This window comes from Gavialis gangeticus, unplaced genomic scaffold (assembly GCF_001723915.1).
Source record: "Gavialis gangeticus isolate Ggan-Ray unplaced genomic scaffold, GavGan_comp1, whole genome shotgun sequence".
In the NCBI taxonomy this organism is placed as follows: Eukaryota; Metazoa; Chordata; order Crocodylia; family Gavialidae; genus Gavialis; species Gavialis gangeticus.
This window is the reverse complement of record NW_017728998.1, coordinates 13,810,529-13,823,312: the sequence shown is the minus strand read 5'-3', so window position 1 is coordinate 13,823,312 and position 12,784 is coordinate 13,810,529. Positions and strand designations below refer to the sequence as shown.

The 12,784-nt window shown below is 40.7% G+C and overlaps 1 long non-coding RNA gene across 1 annotated transcript in view; it reads right to left on the bottom strand.

The window, feature by feature from the left end:
- LOC109289322 overlaps positions 1 to 8,992 on the bottom strand; it is an 18,821-nt gene extending 9,829 nt beyond the window's left edge. Inside the window, exons 1-2 of the long non-coding RNA XR_002095333.1 lie at positions 8,981 to 8,992; positions 200 to 210 (exon numbers count right to left, since the gene is read on the bottom strand). This is a non-coding gene — a long non-coding RNA (uncharacterized LOC109289322). The remainder of the gene's footprint in view (positions 1 to 199; positions 211 to 8,980) is intronic.
- Between the last annotated feature and the right edge of the window lie 3,792 nt (positions 8,993 to 12,784).

The following is a 12,784-nucleotide window of genomic DNA, read 5'->3' as shown; positions in this document are numbered from 1 at the left end:
AGGTCTGAACGAACAGTCGGGGGACTCGCATCCTTCCCGGGCCTGTGAGGCTCCGGTCATTCGGCCTAGGGCTGGGGCTAACTTGAACAGCCATGAGCTGCTCCCAGGCAGGTCCTCCGTGCACTGACCCACGCACTGTGTGAGGCCCAAGCAGCTGCAAGCTACTCCCAGGGTGGATTCTCCATGTGCCGATCCACACACCATGTGGGGCTTGAGCAGCCTCGAGTTGCTCCCAGGGCCAGCTCTCCATGTGCCAATCTGCATATCGACTGCCAAGCTACTTGCCGGGTTCGCAGGCTCAAGCTGCCTTGAACGGCTCCTAGAGCCTGATCCCTGTGCACCGATTCATGCACCACTGAAGCTCAAGAAGGGTCCTGAGGATGGCTGTCTCTTGAGCTCCTCTTTCCTCGTTGTCCCTCATCGTGACTCCCCAGTGTGCCGAGCACACTCCCCTTTTATACTCTTCAGGGGCTCCACCCCCGAAGCTCTCCAAACCTGGCTGGCACAGTTCTGATTCAGGTCTAGCTGCTCTTTGCCCCCTCCCTTTGGAAAAGGGTGGGGCACTGCTTCCCTTGTGCTGCCTCCGGATTGGTGGGTGGGCTCCACTAATCAAACAGCAGACCCTCGATCCTGCAACTCAACCCAAGCTCTGAAAGGGTAAAGCCTGCTACACTAGCACAACTGGTATACACTCAATAATCAATACATTTGTATTTAAATTACAAACATTAGCTTGGGAAAGTAGAATAAGAATTTGTTTATCTAGCCACTAATATTAGACTAGGCCAAGAATGTGTACCTGCTTCTTGGAAAAAACATGTAACAGCAGCTGAAAGTAACAACTGATGTTTTTTGCCTTCTGATAACAATTGAGTTATTACGTAGTCAGCTGGAATCTTTGCTAACCTAGTGTCAGAGTTGGACACTTTCAAGGGACTCATGCTAAGCTGCAAAAGTGTGGCTGAAGCAGGCCACAAAGTGCATTTCAAAATGAAACTTTGCAGATGTCACAACTGGCCTAGTCAGCCAAGTAAAAGAAACAGAACATGATAAGTAGCATTCCCAGATGGTGAGGGAAAGAGATAAGTCCTCTTTCCCAGAACTGTCCTTTTTAAAAGGACACAGACCCCATCCAATTGGCATCTTCCAAGTCCACAGGAAAGCTGGTTCAGTCTAAGTCCTAAGTTGGTGAAACAAAGACATTTGAATCAAGCCAATCAGAATATTTATTTAAATAAGATACACATATTAGGTATAAATGGGAAATTTTGGGAAGACCTCTGCGAATTCTAGACAACCTGTTCCAGTCTGCGTGCCACTTTCCTGCTCCCTCCTGTCTCCCCCACCGGCCAGTATAAGTGAGAATCTATACTGGTAGCTAGATGGGAATAGAGACAAGTGCTTATTCTTTTGCTTTAGGGTGTAACCAATAAAAGGTTTGGTTATAGACCTGTCTCTTGCCTCTTTTTATGACTTGGGTGGTAGTAATACTTTACCTGCTAAAAGGGAATGGAGGAATATGGGGAACTGTGACTGTATCTAATTTGTATGTAATTTAGTATACAAAATGGGTAGTCATTTAAGGAATTGTAATTGTACCTGAATTCTGTGTCTAAGCTTGCAAACATGTCCTGAATATAGACGGGCTGTATCCTGGTCTCTCAAAAGACTGAATGGTACTGGGTTTTTAGTAACAATCTGGAATACATATTTAAATGTTATTCCTTCCTGTCCCCCGAAGTAGGCATAATTTGAAAACTGTATAATTTCTATGCATCTATTTTTTCTATATCATATTTCAGACGATAATTATTGCTTCTTTCCTTATACCATGTTATTTACTCTGATGGCTACTTACAGGATTGCTCCTATTATCTTTTTTCATCGGAACTGTTAGCCAAAAATGTGGGGTCTTGCAGTCTATGCCAGTTAGGAGGAGAAACTGATGTTAGAGTCAGATATTTACTTAAGGCTATTCTTTGTTATTTTCTAAGTGTGTACAAAGTCCTGTTTCCCTGAGCACAGGAGAAATGAAACAAAAAGAGACAGTTTCTTTGCTGACAGAACCTACCATTGCACATACAGCTCCAAAAGCACTATTTCCTTTAGCTCTTTCTCAGGGTCATTCTACCAATGCTTCTCTTCAGGTAGTGCCTGGCTTTCTGCTGCCTCACTGTGTGCAAACAGAAGTGCAGCTCCCCACTCTAACTCATGCCACTGCAGGAAGTGCCATGAGTTGCAGCAATCCCCTGGATCGAACAGACATTTGCTGTTGGGTCTCAGAGGCTGGGGAATCCAACTGAAATTTGGAGCAGCTGTGAGTCTGTAGCTGTTCTCCCCTAGCCCCAACTCTCCCTCCTTCCAGCCCTGGGTCTGTTTTCAGACTTGGAGGGGTGCAAAGGAGAGAAGGGAGCTCAGTTTGGGGTTTTTTCAGCTGGTGCTGGAGGGTGGGGTGAGTGGATGGGCCACCCCCCGGAGGTGGGGTGGGGGCTCCAATCCAGCCATCTTACCCTCCAGTGCCTGCTGAAAAGCCCCAGACAGAACTCCCTCAACTCCCTTCCCCTTCCCCCACCCATTTTGAAGACAGCACCAGGAGCAGGGCTGAGTTGTGTCAGCCCAGACCTGCTCCCAACGTGCATTGACACAAGTTAATAAAGGCACTCTGCTTTGGAGTGCCTTCACCTGAACCTTCATTTATTGAGGGTTCAGGTTGTTGTAGAATCGGGCCATTTTAAAGCATGCACTGCCCTTCTGTCAGCGCATGGCTGTAGAGTGCTTTCAAGGAGCTGATCGCATGACTAACAACTTCTGTTTATGCCTTCTGTGTTTTTTTCATGCATTTCTCCTGTTTCTTTTTCATACATAGCTTTACTAAAACAATACCTAGTAAAAATCCTGTATCCCATGCGCCTTTGTTTGGACACTGATGTGTACCTTGGTCTATATGGGGGTTACGATTATTTTGCAGGAGAGCTTAACCGACCCTTTCAACTTACATGAAGGGTAGTGGTTATACCCACCAGCTTCAATGATCTTTTGCTTCAATGGCCTAATCCACGACACCCATGGTCATCTTCTGCATTTATGGTTTTAACTGACTGGGCTCACGGCCAGAGTCAGAGCTGCAGCCATTGCCCCCACTTTCCCCTGCTCCTTCCCTTACCTTGTAACAGAATCTCGCCCAAGGGGGCCTTTTCACCCATGTTGAACGGATAAAAAACTGTGTCTTGGATTTGAGTAAATATGGTATTTCTGGATCTCTTGGTATTTGGGGAATTTTTCATATTCTTGTTATTTAAACTGAGTATAACTAGAGCAGCAATAACCTTTTAAAAGGAAGGGCCCAGAATCCCAGGTGTCTACGATGCAGCATTTGATCAATACTTTTGTGGAACCATTTCAGCTAATAGATCACTTATGAGTTGCTCACTTTGATAATTTAATGTTGATTATGCATATTATACTATTGGTCACTTCAGTCACATGATATTGATTTTACTTCCTGCCAAATAAGCAAGAAACTTTTACAAGAAAATAAGGAAATAGCCAAAGATGAACAACATGCTTTGCTTTTCAGATTTGCAGAACAAATATTCATCTTTAAAAAAATCTCTGAGACTTTTAGCTTCACATCTCTTTTCACAACTGCCCAGAGGCTGCATGTATACTCACAAACAATGAACAACTTAGTCCCATGAATTATAAAGGACTAAACACTGACCTTTTGCATCTGAAAATATTCCCAAATGGAGGGTGTTTAGCTTTATTATTAGCGTTCTACCTGTAGTTCCAACTTGCTCTTTAAATGGTGGATCAATGAGTCTTTCTACCAAGGCACTTCTTGAATATTTTGTTATATACATTTAAACTCAATACTTGGAAATGATACCATTTATTCTTGGTTTTACTCTCCCTGGGTGGGGGGGAAGAGGGGGACAGTTTTAAACTCTTTTGAAATCTGGTTGACTGTTATCACACTTTAAAAGACACTTTTGAAACTAACTTTTCATTTATTTTCATATCCTTGCAGGCAGAAGGGCAATCCAAAATGCTACTGGATTAAAATACATGAAGGGCAGTCTCTCCCTTCACTGTCTATGGTAATTGCATATACACTGAACATCACAGCAATTCCAGGAATTGCTCAAGCATATTATAAGCAGAGATCTAAATGAGAGCAACCTCTTCGGTTCTACTGATATTTTTTTCTGAAATTGTTGGCCAGCTGCAACTCATCCAGTATGTTTACGTCCTTGAAATTGTGACCAAATCGGTCATGTGATTTAAGTGACAGACTCAGTCGAAATATTTAAACTGTTGGAGATGTGAAGAAAATGTCTGATAAAAACAACATTAAACATCATTGCAAATGGGTGAAGGTCAAAAAAAAATGTTAAACTGAGCTAATTCCTAGAGCATAAGTACTGAAGAGTGACTGTTTTTTCACCCATTTTTTTAAATAAAGATCTTGGTATTTATTTGTGCGTCTCACAATTCTGGCAGATGGTTCAAAAATACATACAGAAGGATATCATTTTCTATTTCGTTTTGTCAGGTTTTAGAACAATTTCTACAGAACTCTATTACATTTCTATGGCAGTCTGTTAAAGTTTATAGGACTCTTCCATAAAGAACATGGTCTACTTTTTATTTCCTTATTTTTAAAAACCTTTTGAAAACAAATCCATCACATTTAGTGCTTCTGCAAGGTACCATGTTGACAGCCCTAAGATTTTCTGAATGACAGAATAAGTACAAAAGTGTGCAGCAGCAGCACCTTCTGCATCAGTCCTGAATAGGAGGCAACCATTCCAGTGAGGGAGGGAACAGTTGTTCCTTCAAAAGAAATACATTTTCTCTGCTAAATTCAGCAACAATAGCAGTAATTCAAACCAAACACAGTGGGCCTACTGTTCGCTTAAAGGAAACTATTTCTGCCTCTTTCAAGTTAAATATATAATAGAGAGCAACCCAATGGCGGAGGGGAAGAAAATATAACAGCTCTCTCTCATGGTCAGCTTCCAGTACAACTGTTATTCCTTCAGTTCTTCAGCTGCTATGCAATAGTCAATCCAGAGAAATCAATGGAGTTGTGCTGGTTCACACCAGCTGGCCATCTGCTAATTCACTTATGTTATTCCAATGACATTTAAAATTATGTTTCAACTATAATTATTCACACATACACTTATGTACAGTAGGCTAACATAAGTAGGATATCTGACTTCTAATTCAGAGATTTCCCTGGTTTTTTTCTGGGAATAGAAGCCTCTGGACAATAGTATCATAACCTTTTTTCATAGCAGAGTGAATGACATGGTTAGCATACCAAGTCTGAATTAGGTGCTTTTCTCAACTTTAATTAAATTAAATGATCTTCAAGGAATTTACTAAGAGAGCAAGAAAGAGAAAGAGAGAGAGAATGAAAATGATAAATGTACAAGTACAGTTCAACAGTGTTTTATTACGCTATAATCATGTCCTTTGCCTTCATGATATCTATCAATACAATGCTTCCTTAAAATGGAAATGAATGATTTCTTCCAAAGTTTAATTAATTAATCATATCATTTTTACAACAGATTGATTATTTCATTTCAATTTTCAATGGGAAAAGTTCAGTTTCATAATATGAGTCTGAAGACAAGTAAGAAACTAATATTAATTAACTTCTGTCCTAAAGGCATGTGACACTGGGAAAAAGAATTTTAATGATCCAACACTTTCTAGGCAGGTAAATCCTGACTCTCATGTGAAAGCTCATTACTGTCTCTCCTTCGCATGAATATTATTAAAAATTCTACTACTTTGACAGCTTTTTGGTGGCCTATATGAAATGAGTCGATGGTCTCACTTCACTTCCCTGTGTTCAGGTGTCTACATCACAAAAAAACACTGTCATAGTTGTCAACATTTGACATCCATGTTGACAGTCTCATCAGATACCAAAGATTTAATGGGCATAGAAACTGAATGTACCTATTGTCCCCAGAGAGATTATCCCCCAAGGCACAGTGGCGAAACACCATGGGTGATTTACATTGCAGTAACACTTGGTAGAGCTGTTTTATGGAAAAAACCAAAAGGCTGTGGTCTCCAATACTGTCAATTTAGCATCTCCCATATGCACTGAATACACTATATAGGCATGTAGACAATAATTTGTCTACAGCTCATCCTGGTTCAGTGACAAAATGAAGAAAGCAATTAGAAATTACATATATAATAAATCAGGAAAAACGCCTTTACATGTGTAAGGCGCAGAACTTATAGGAAGAATTCAATATAAATTACAAGTTGAAAGTTGCAGAAAATTGATAAGGGAAGCTAAAGACATGAGGAAAAAGCTTCTATTTGGCATTGCTAAGGGAAATAAAGATTTTAAAGTATATATTAGACACAAAAGAGGAATAATATATAGTCCCGTTGCTATAATATTGTTAACAGCAACGCAGAACTGTTCTGCAAATCTTCCTGTTTTGTGCATAGAAAGATGCAAAGGGCACCTATTCATGAACAGGGACACGTGCTCTGATGTGCTGTAATTATAGGGCATCTGAGCAGACTCGATTGATTGAATCTGGTGGAATGTGGCAATTACTGTGCTCCAGCAGACTCCAATGTCATGTGTATCAGTGTCCCTGTGCCAAAAAATGGTGGCAGAGGCACTTTAACTGAAACTTATTCAACACGCTTTAGTTAAAGTGCCCCCATGGCCATTTTTCAGCTTGGGGATATTGATACGCATGATGCTCCAGGCACTCTAATTAGAATAGCTCTTGGAGCCATTCTAATTAAAATGCCTCTCCCACACACTCCTGGAGCATATGTATAAATGCCCCAGATGATGTGTGTGTGTGAAGTATTTTCCAACTAAAAAAGGTGTTAATAAACTCTAATAGGGAGAAACATTTTTTTTAATGTAATAGGATCAGATAGCTTGCAAGAGTCCAAAAAGAATTGGTTGAGGAGATTTCTAGGCCTTTGGTGTTAATTTTTAATAAAGTTTGGCATAAAAGAGAAAGAATGTTAATGTTCAGCAGGGGCAAGTAGGATGACCTGGGTAATTACAGACTGATTACTCTGACATCAGTCCTTTCCAAAACACTGGAAAAGCTGACACAGGATTCAATTAATAAAAAATTAAAGGATAGCAGTATAATTAATGACAGTCAACATGGTTTTTATGGGAAATCAGTCTTGTCAAACCTTATTTCATTCTTTACTGCCATTACAAGTTTGGTTGATAGAGATGGTGATCAGTGTTTAAACTTTTGTAAGATGTTTGACTTAGTACTGCACATAATTCTGATGAAAAACAACAGGTATCCAAGGCAAATCATTACTGATTCGGGAATTTCTATAAGGATTTGATAAGGATCACAACTAATTCCAAGTCTGTTCAACATTTTCATCCATAATCTAGAAATAAATTTTAAAAAATCAAAGCTGAAAAAATTATGGATGGCACACAGATTAACACTGGGAACAATAATGAGAAGATGACAATCATATAAAAAAGGGGTGACAAACATACAAGTCAAGTCTCACAAGCAGGGCCACACACCTCCAAGACTGCTACAGCCCCTGCAAGAGTGCCATTAATCTCTGCTGTGTTTTGCCGTGGGTCTGGAGCCCAGGCAGTTACTGCAGCTTGCCTTTCTCCTCCACTTAAAACCCTGATTTCAATGGAGGGTGTAGCTACCTAAAATCAAGTATTTTAGTCACCAATTATTGCGGTTTTTAATCAGCAGTAGCACGAACTCGCTGAGTTCCAGAGCCATGCCAACCCATACCTAAAAAAAACAGTGTAATTAAATTAAAAAATAAGTATCCTTTTGTTTTTGCTGCTGAGTTTTACATTTCTGAAAATTAGTCGTTCTTAATTTCTAATAAGTTGATGACACTATCCCACATCCAGTGACTTGGTCTCTAAAAAATATTGTAGGAACTAGATCCCCAAGTATAAAACAGCAAAGATAAGGATCAAATAAATAAATAAATAAATGAAGTCATGAAACAGCGGTTGCCTGGACAACAAAACACAAGCAAGGTCTCACATTGACTAATTCTGCAATATCCCCAGAAGCCACCGAATAGCTACAAGCAAGTCAGAAATGGAATCCAGCCACCAAGCCAGATGTTTCTGTTGGAAAAGTATATATCGTCCAGAAAGTGGCATCTGTCTTCTGCTTAGCATAGGCTGTGTGTGACCACATCTGTTCACTCTGTTAAGGGAGCATACAGGTATAGGACAGATGAAGGATAATTATAGCAGATACACATGCCTGACTGAAAGATTAAGGATCCCACTTTCTTGGTCCTCAGACCTGTCCTAGCTTTGGCAACTGAAGGTGGGGGAGGTGGACAGAGGTATTTAATTCAGCAGGAGCAATTTGATTATGATTGAACTTTCTTTTTCTTTGTAACTATCACCACTAGATTACTATTCAGTTATCTACAGATCCTTAAATAGCGATGACAAGTATTAACCCATATAGATCTTGTCCTCAGAAACTCCTATTCCTACCTGAAAACACAAGATGGATTACTTGTAAAGTTTCTAGGTTATATAGTCACATGGGTTAGCAGTACATTTGCAGTTGTATCATCAAATGGCCTGACCTCCGCACAGGGTTCACTTAGAGGTCTGATTCCTGCAGAACCCTTCTAAGAACTTCTCTTTTTCAGGAGACAGGGATTACCAACCTGATTTTTTCTCCCCCGCTGCATTCTCACAGGGCCTAGAGACCACTTAATTTGACTGCACGAGATTGTTCCTGCCTTCTCCACACACCATATATATAGAATGATAATCTATACCTATCAGTTCTAAAGGGTCATTGTGGGGACCAGAATTGCTAGGCTACAAAGTCTATTGGTAGAAGGACAGTAATTACTCTCCTGATAACGTTAGCTCTCTCTCTGCAAAACCTCCTACAGATACAGACGTATTATTGCTCTGGGGATTACTAAATACTAACAGCTTTGGAAAATTAACCTCTTTTGAGATTTGATTGTTGTATTGTCATTATTCTCGTCCTCTTCTTGCATCCCTTGACCTCAAGAAGATGCAATATTACATTGCCACAATGCATCAAAACTGTTGACAATAGCCACATAACTAGCAAGGTCCCCCTGCTCGCACAGTCTACTCAAACCCTTGGAATAATTCTATAAAGTTCGGATATGGCCCAAAGCAATCTAACAAGCAGGGTGGATGTTAATATGATTCTATCCCTCGGCCCCAACCCCTCAGCCCTTTCTATTACAAATAACGTCCATTATTTTTGGGTTCTCTTGGGAATGGAGGTCCTTTTGCAGTTGGCCTTACAATATTAAAGCATGTTAGATTCCACACATACCTGCACACCTACTTTCTAGCTGCAAAAATCTCCGACAAATCTTTAATATTTGTACATGCACAATGTAACTGCATATACACAAGTGTTAGACCAGACACCACAGAGCCCCATGTGTCCAGGTGTTAGACTATTTAATGAGAATGCACAAATGTCAGAATTTTAATTAGAGGTTTGCGTTTGTAATATGTAGATACAGGAGAATGCACACACCATGCTGCACGTGCAAGAGGACCGGCTGATCATTAATTTATTCAGAATCTCCATGGGATCTCCAGCCTTTGTTTATACCATACATCTGACAACTTTCAAGTCGTAAGTGAAAATGGGTATTTCTGCTCTGCATGGATATTCAAAGGGTAATATCAGTCTTGTGGGAGATGCAGATGTACTCTCCAAACAGCAGCTACAACATGCACGGGCTAAATTTCCACCAGAACTTATTGATTTAAGGTCAGGCAAGTTAAAGGCTAAGCAGGCTAGGATGTGAAATATAAAGGACCTGATTTCAGTCATTTAAAAATCAAGGTGTTTGCTGATGGTGAATGGATGATATCCTAGCAAAGAGATCCTAGAAAAAGCTAGGTAACACTATAGGCTGAATTTTTTGCAGAGAGATGCATGAAGGTGGCTCTCAATCAAAATAAAATTTGTGATAATTCTCATTAAATAATAAACCCCAAAATGAAAAGAAATAATGGCTTTTGGCAGGACCAGGCATGAAGAGAATACAATAAATTTACCACCATATGTTTTCTTTGATGAACTGATTTTATTGTTGGTTCCCGCATATTTCGGTCTTCATTACGTGAACTGCCGGCCACTTACAAAGTCTTTGCTTCAGTGCTTTATGACTTTTATGCAAATATTTAATGTTAATGGTCACACTTTTTTTTTCCATTTGCCTTGTGTATTTTTTGCTGAGTTGCATTATGTGGTCATTAAAAATGAATAGCCAAAATAAAAATATTTTATATTGGAAACAATACTTAAAAATTAATGGTGTTTTAGTCAAACACTATTTCCCATAATTTCATAAATGCAGCAAAAATTCTATAAGGGAGTGGCTTATGAGAAGCTGAGGTTTTTTCTGTATACATTAGCCTCCTTCCAGAATGCAATCTTTTGCAGTATTTATTTGCATCCGCTCTAAGATTTAATAAATGAAGCCTTTGGTGTTACATTAAGTTGTACTACGGCAAAGTCAGATTACAGCAGACAAAGAACCCTGAGCATGCAAAGGTGGCTTAAAGATATGTTTATCTTCTCTAACCCATGGGCCCTGCACTGACACCAAAAAGTGCAGCATCTGATCTCATCCTAGATACTAAGTGGTTAATAGGACGATGATAGGATTTTCTACATGTTGGGCTGTGACAAGATTTAGATCTCATTTTTTTCCAGAGAGCATGTTCTGACTATAAATGAGCTATTCTGGATATCCACCAGAATACAGGACAATAGTGGCTCCAATTTCAAGAAAACTGCAAGGCCAATTCACATACTCTGCAGGCTTCTCTTAACAAGTCTCTCTTTCCAGACCACATATATTATGAATCCTCTGTTATTGGGACCCAAATGAGATACAGGTCATCATCCATAAAAAAGCCTGTGGTTCCACATGGACTTTTTCTCAGATGTTGTGCACAACCTAAGAGTTCATTACTCCCATCCCACTGTTAGCAATCCAAAGGACCAACAACCTTTCAGAAATTTCACAGCCCCGCAAAAAGTATTAGGGAGTATTTATGTCTTAGCCACGCTGACCCAATGGGTCATTAGACTTGGGGTGGGGAGAGAGGATGATCTTAAGAAACATGGGATATTTTAAGTACTTGCACTGATATAACCTGGAACAGGAACTGGTTTTACTGTGTACTGGATCAATTATCAGTTGTAAATAAGCACAAATTCACTCAACATACTGCAAGGAGAAAGAATGGCACATGAAAAATAAAAGGACACTCGTAATTAATTAATGTGACTATGTACCAGGTTGGCTTTGTACAGACATTATAGCTAGAAGTTTGGGGGGTTAGACAGGGCTAAAAATGGTCCCTGAACAAAGGTAAGTTGGGATAGGGGGAGGGGTGGGTGGGATGCAGGGGCTAATACAAGGTCCTGGAAGGATTTGTGGGGCAGCAGGGTCTGCAAGATGGATTGGTGCGGTCAACAAGAGTTTAGTGGGCTTGTGGGGGCTAGCAAGGTCTGTGGGGGGTTTGATGGGATTGGGGGGCTAGTGGGGTCCACAGGAAAGTTGGGGGGATTGAGAAGTTTTGGCATGATCAGGGAGACTCTCCAATCCTGTTACATCCTCCCCACCCAACCTCCACAGCCCCCTCCAATGTGGATGAACTGCTCCCCTATCCTGCAAACTGCTTGTGGGGTTGTTTTTACCAGTGTTCACCAGGTCCAGGAGCCTGACTGAAGTAAGTCAGAGTGGGGGGAGTGGATCTGGTGGCTTCATGATGGGGTTTTGGTGGGCCAGCACCTTCATGGGAAGGGAAAAATAGCCCCTGGGCAGGGGGCAGGGAGAGCCCCCTGAGCCCCATCCCCAGCATACCAACCCCTCTGATCCTGCCCACCCCTCCCAACTTACTTCTACCAAATACTGACACCGGTGAACACTGGTAATGCCAGTATTGGGAGCAGCTTACAGTATCAGGGGTTTTGGCAGCCTTTGGAACAAGGGAGGCTGGATGGTCTACAGGAGGGGGGTTGTCTATATGGGAGTGGGGAGAGGGGCCAGGGGGATAAAAATGGCTTGAAGCCAGGGTTGGGTAGGAAAATCACAGACCCCAGGTTGGGGCCAGAGACTCCACTAGGAACGTGTACCAAAGTTCAGTTAAATCAGCTGTACCCAATCTAACTTGGAGCTCCTCTGAGGTACCATTACTGTTAAATTAGACAGGGCTCACCATTTTTGACCTATCTAGCCTTCCTGGAACTTCTGTACAGTCTGTACTTAGATCAGCCTAACTCAGGATCTAAGTGTGAGATCCCCACATAGGTGAACTAAGTTAGATTAGGTGGCCATTTTTAATGCAATTTAACCTCCCCCTAACCTCCGTGAACATCTGTACATACCAAGTGTTGACTCTTTCACAACTGTTTGTGTGTATTTCCTTTAAATGGGTATCTGAAAATGAAGTACTTACAGAAGGAATGAATGAGACAGACGAGAGTGATGGATAGAGAAAAAGAAACAAAATCCAAGAGAAAGAAGAAAGAAAAATTAAAAGTGTATAAATGGATGGACAGTGGGAAGTCCTAGGTCTACAGCATCTAGATGATAGCTTCCATTAATGTCAATAAAGCCAGCTCTAGAATGGTATTTGGCTATTGTATGCTTTATTCATTCTTAAATTTCATATAATTTATCATCCTTATTTAAGCAAAACTTGACAGACAACAAGACAAGA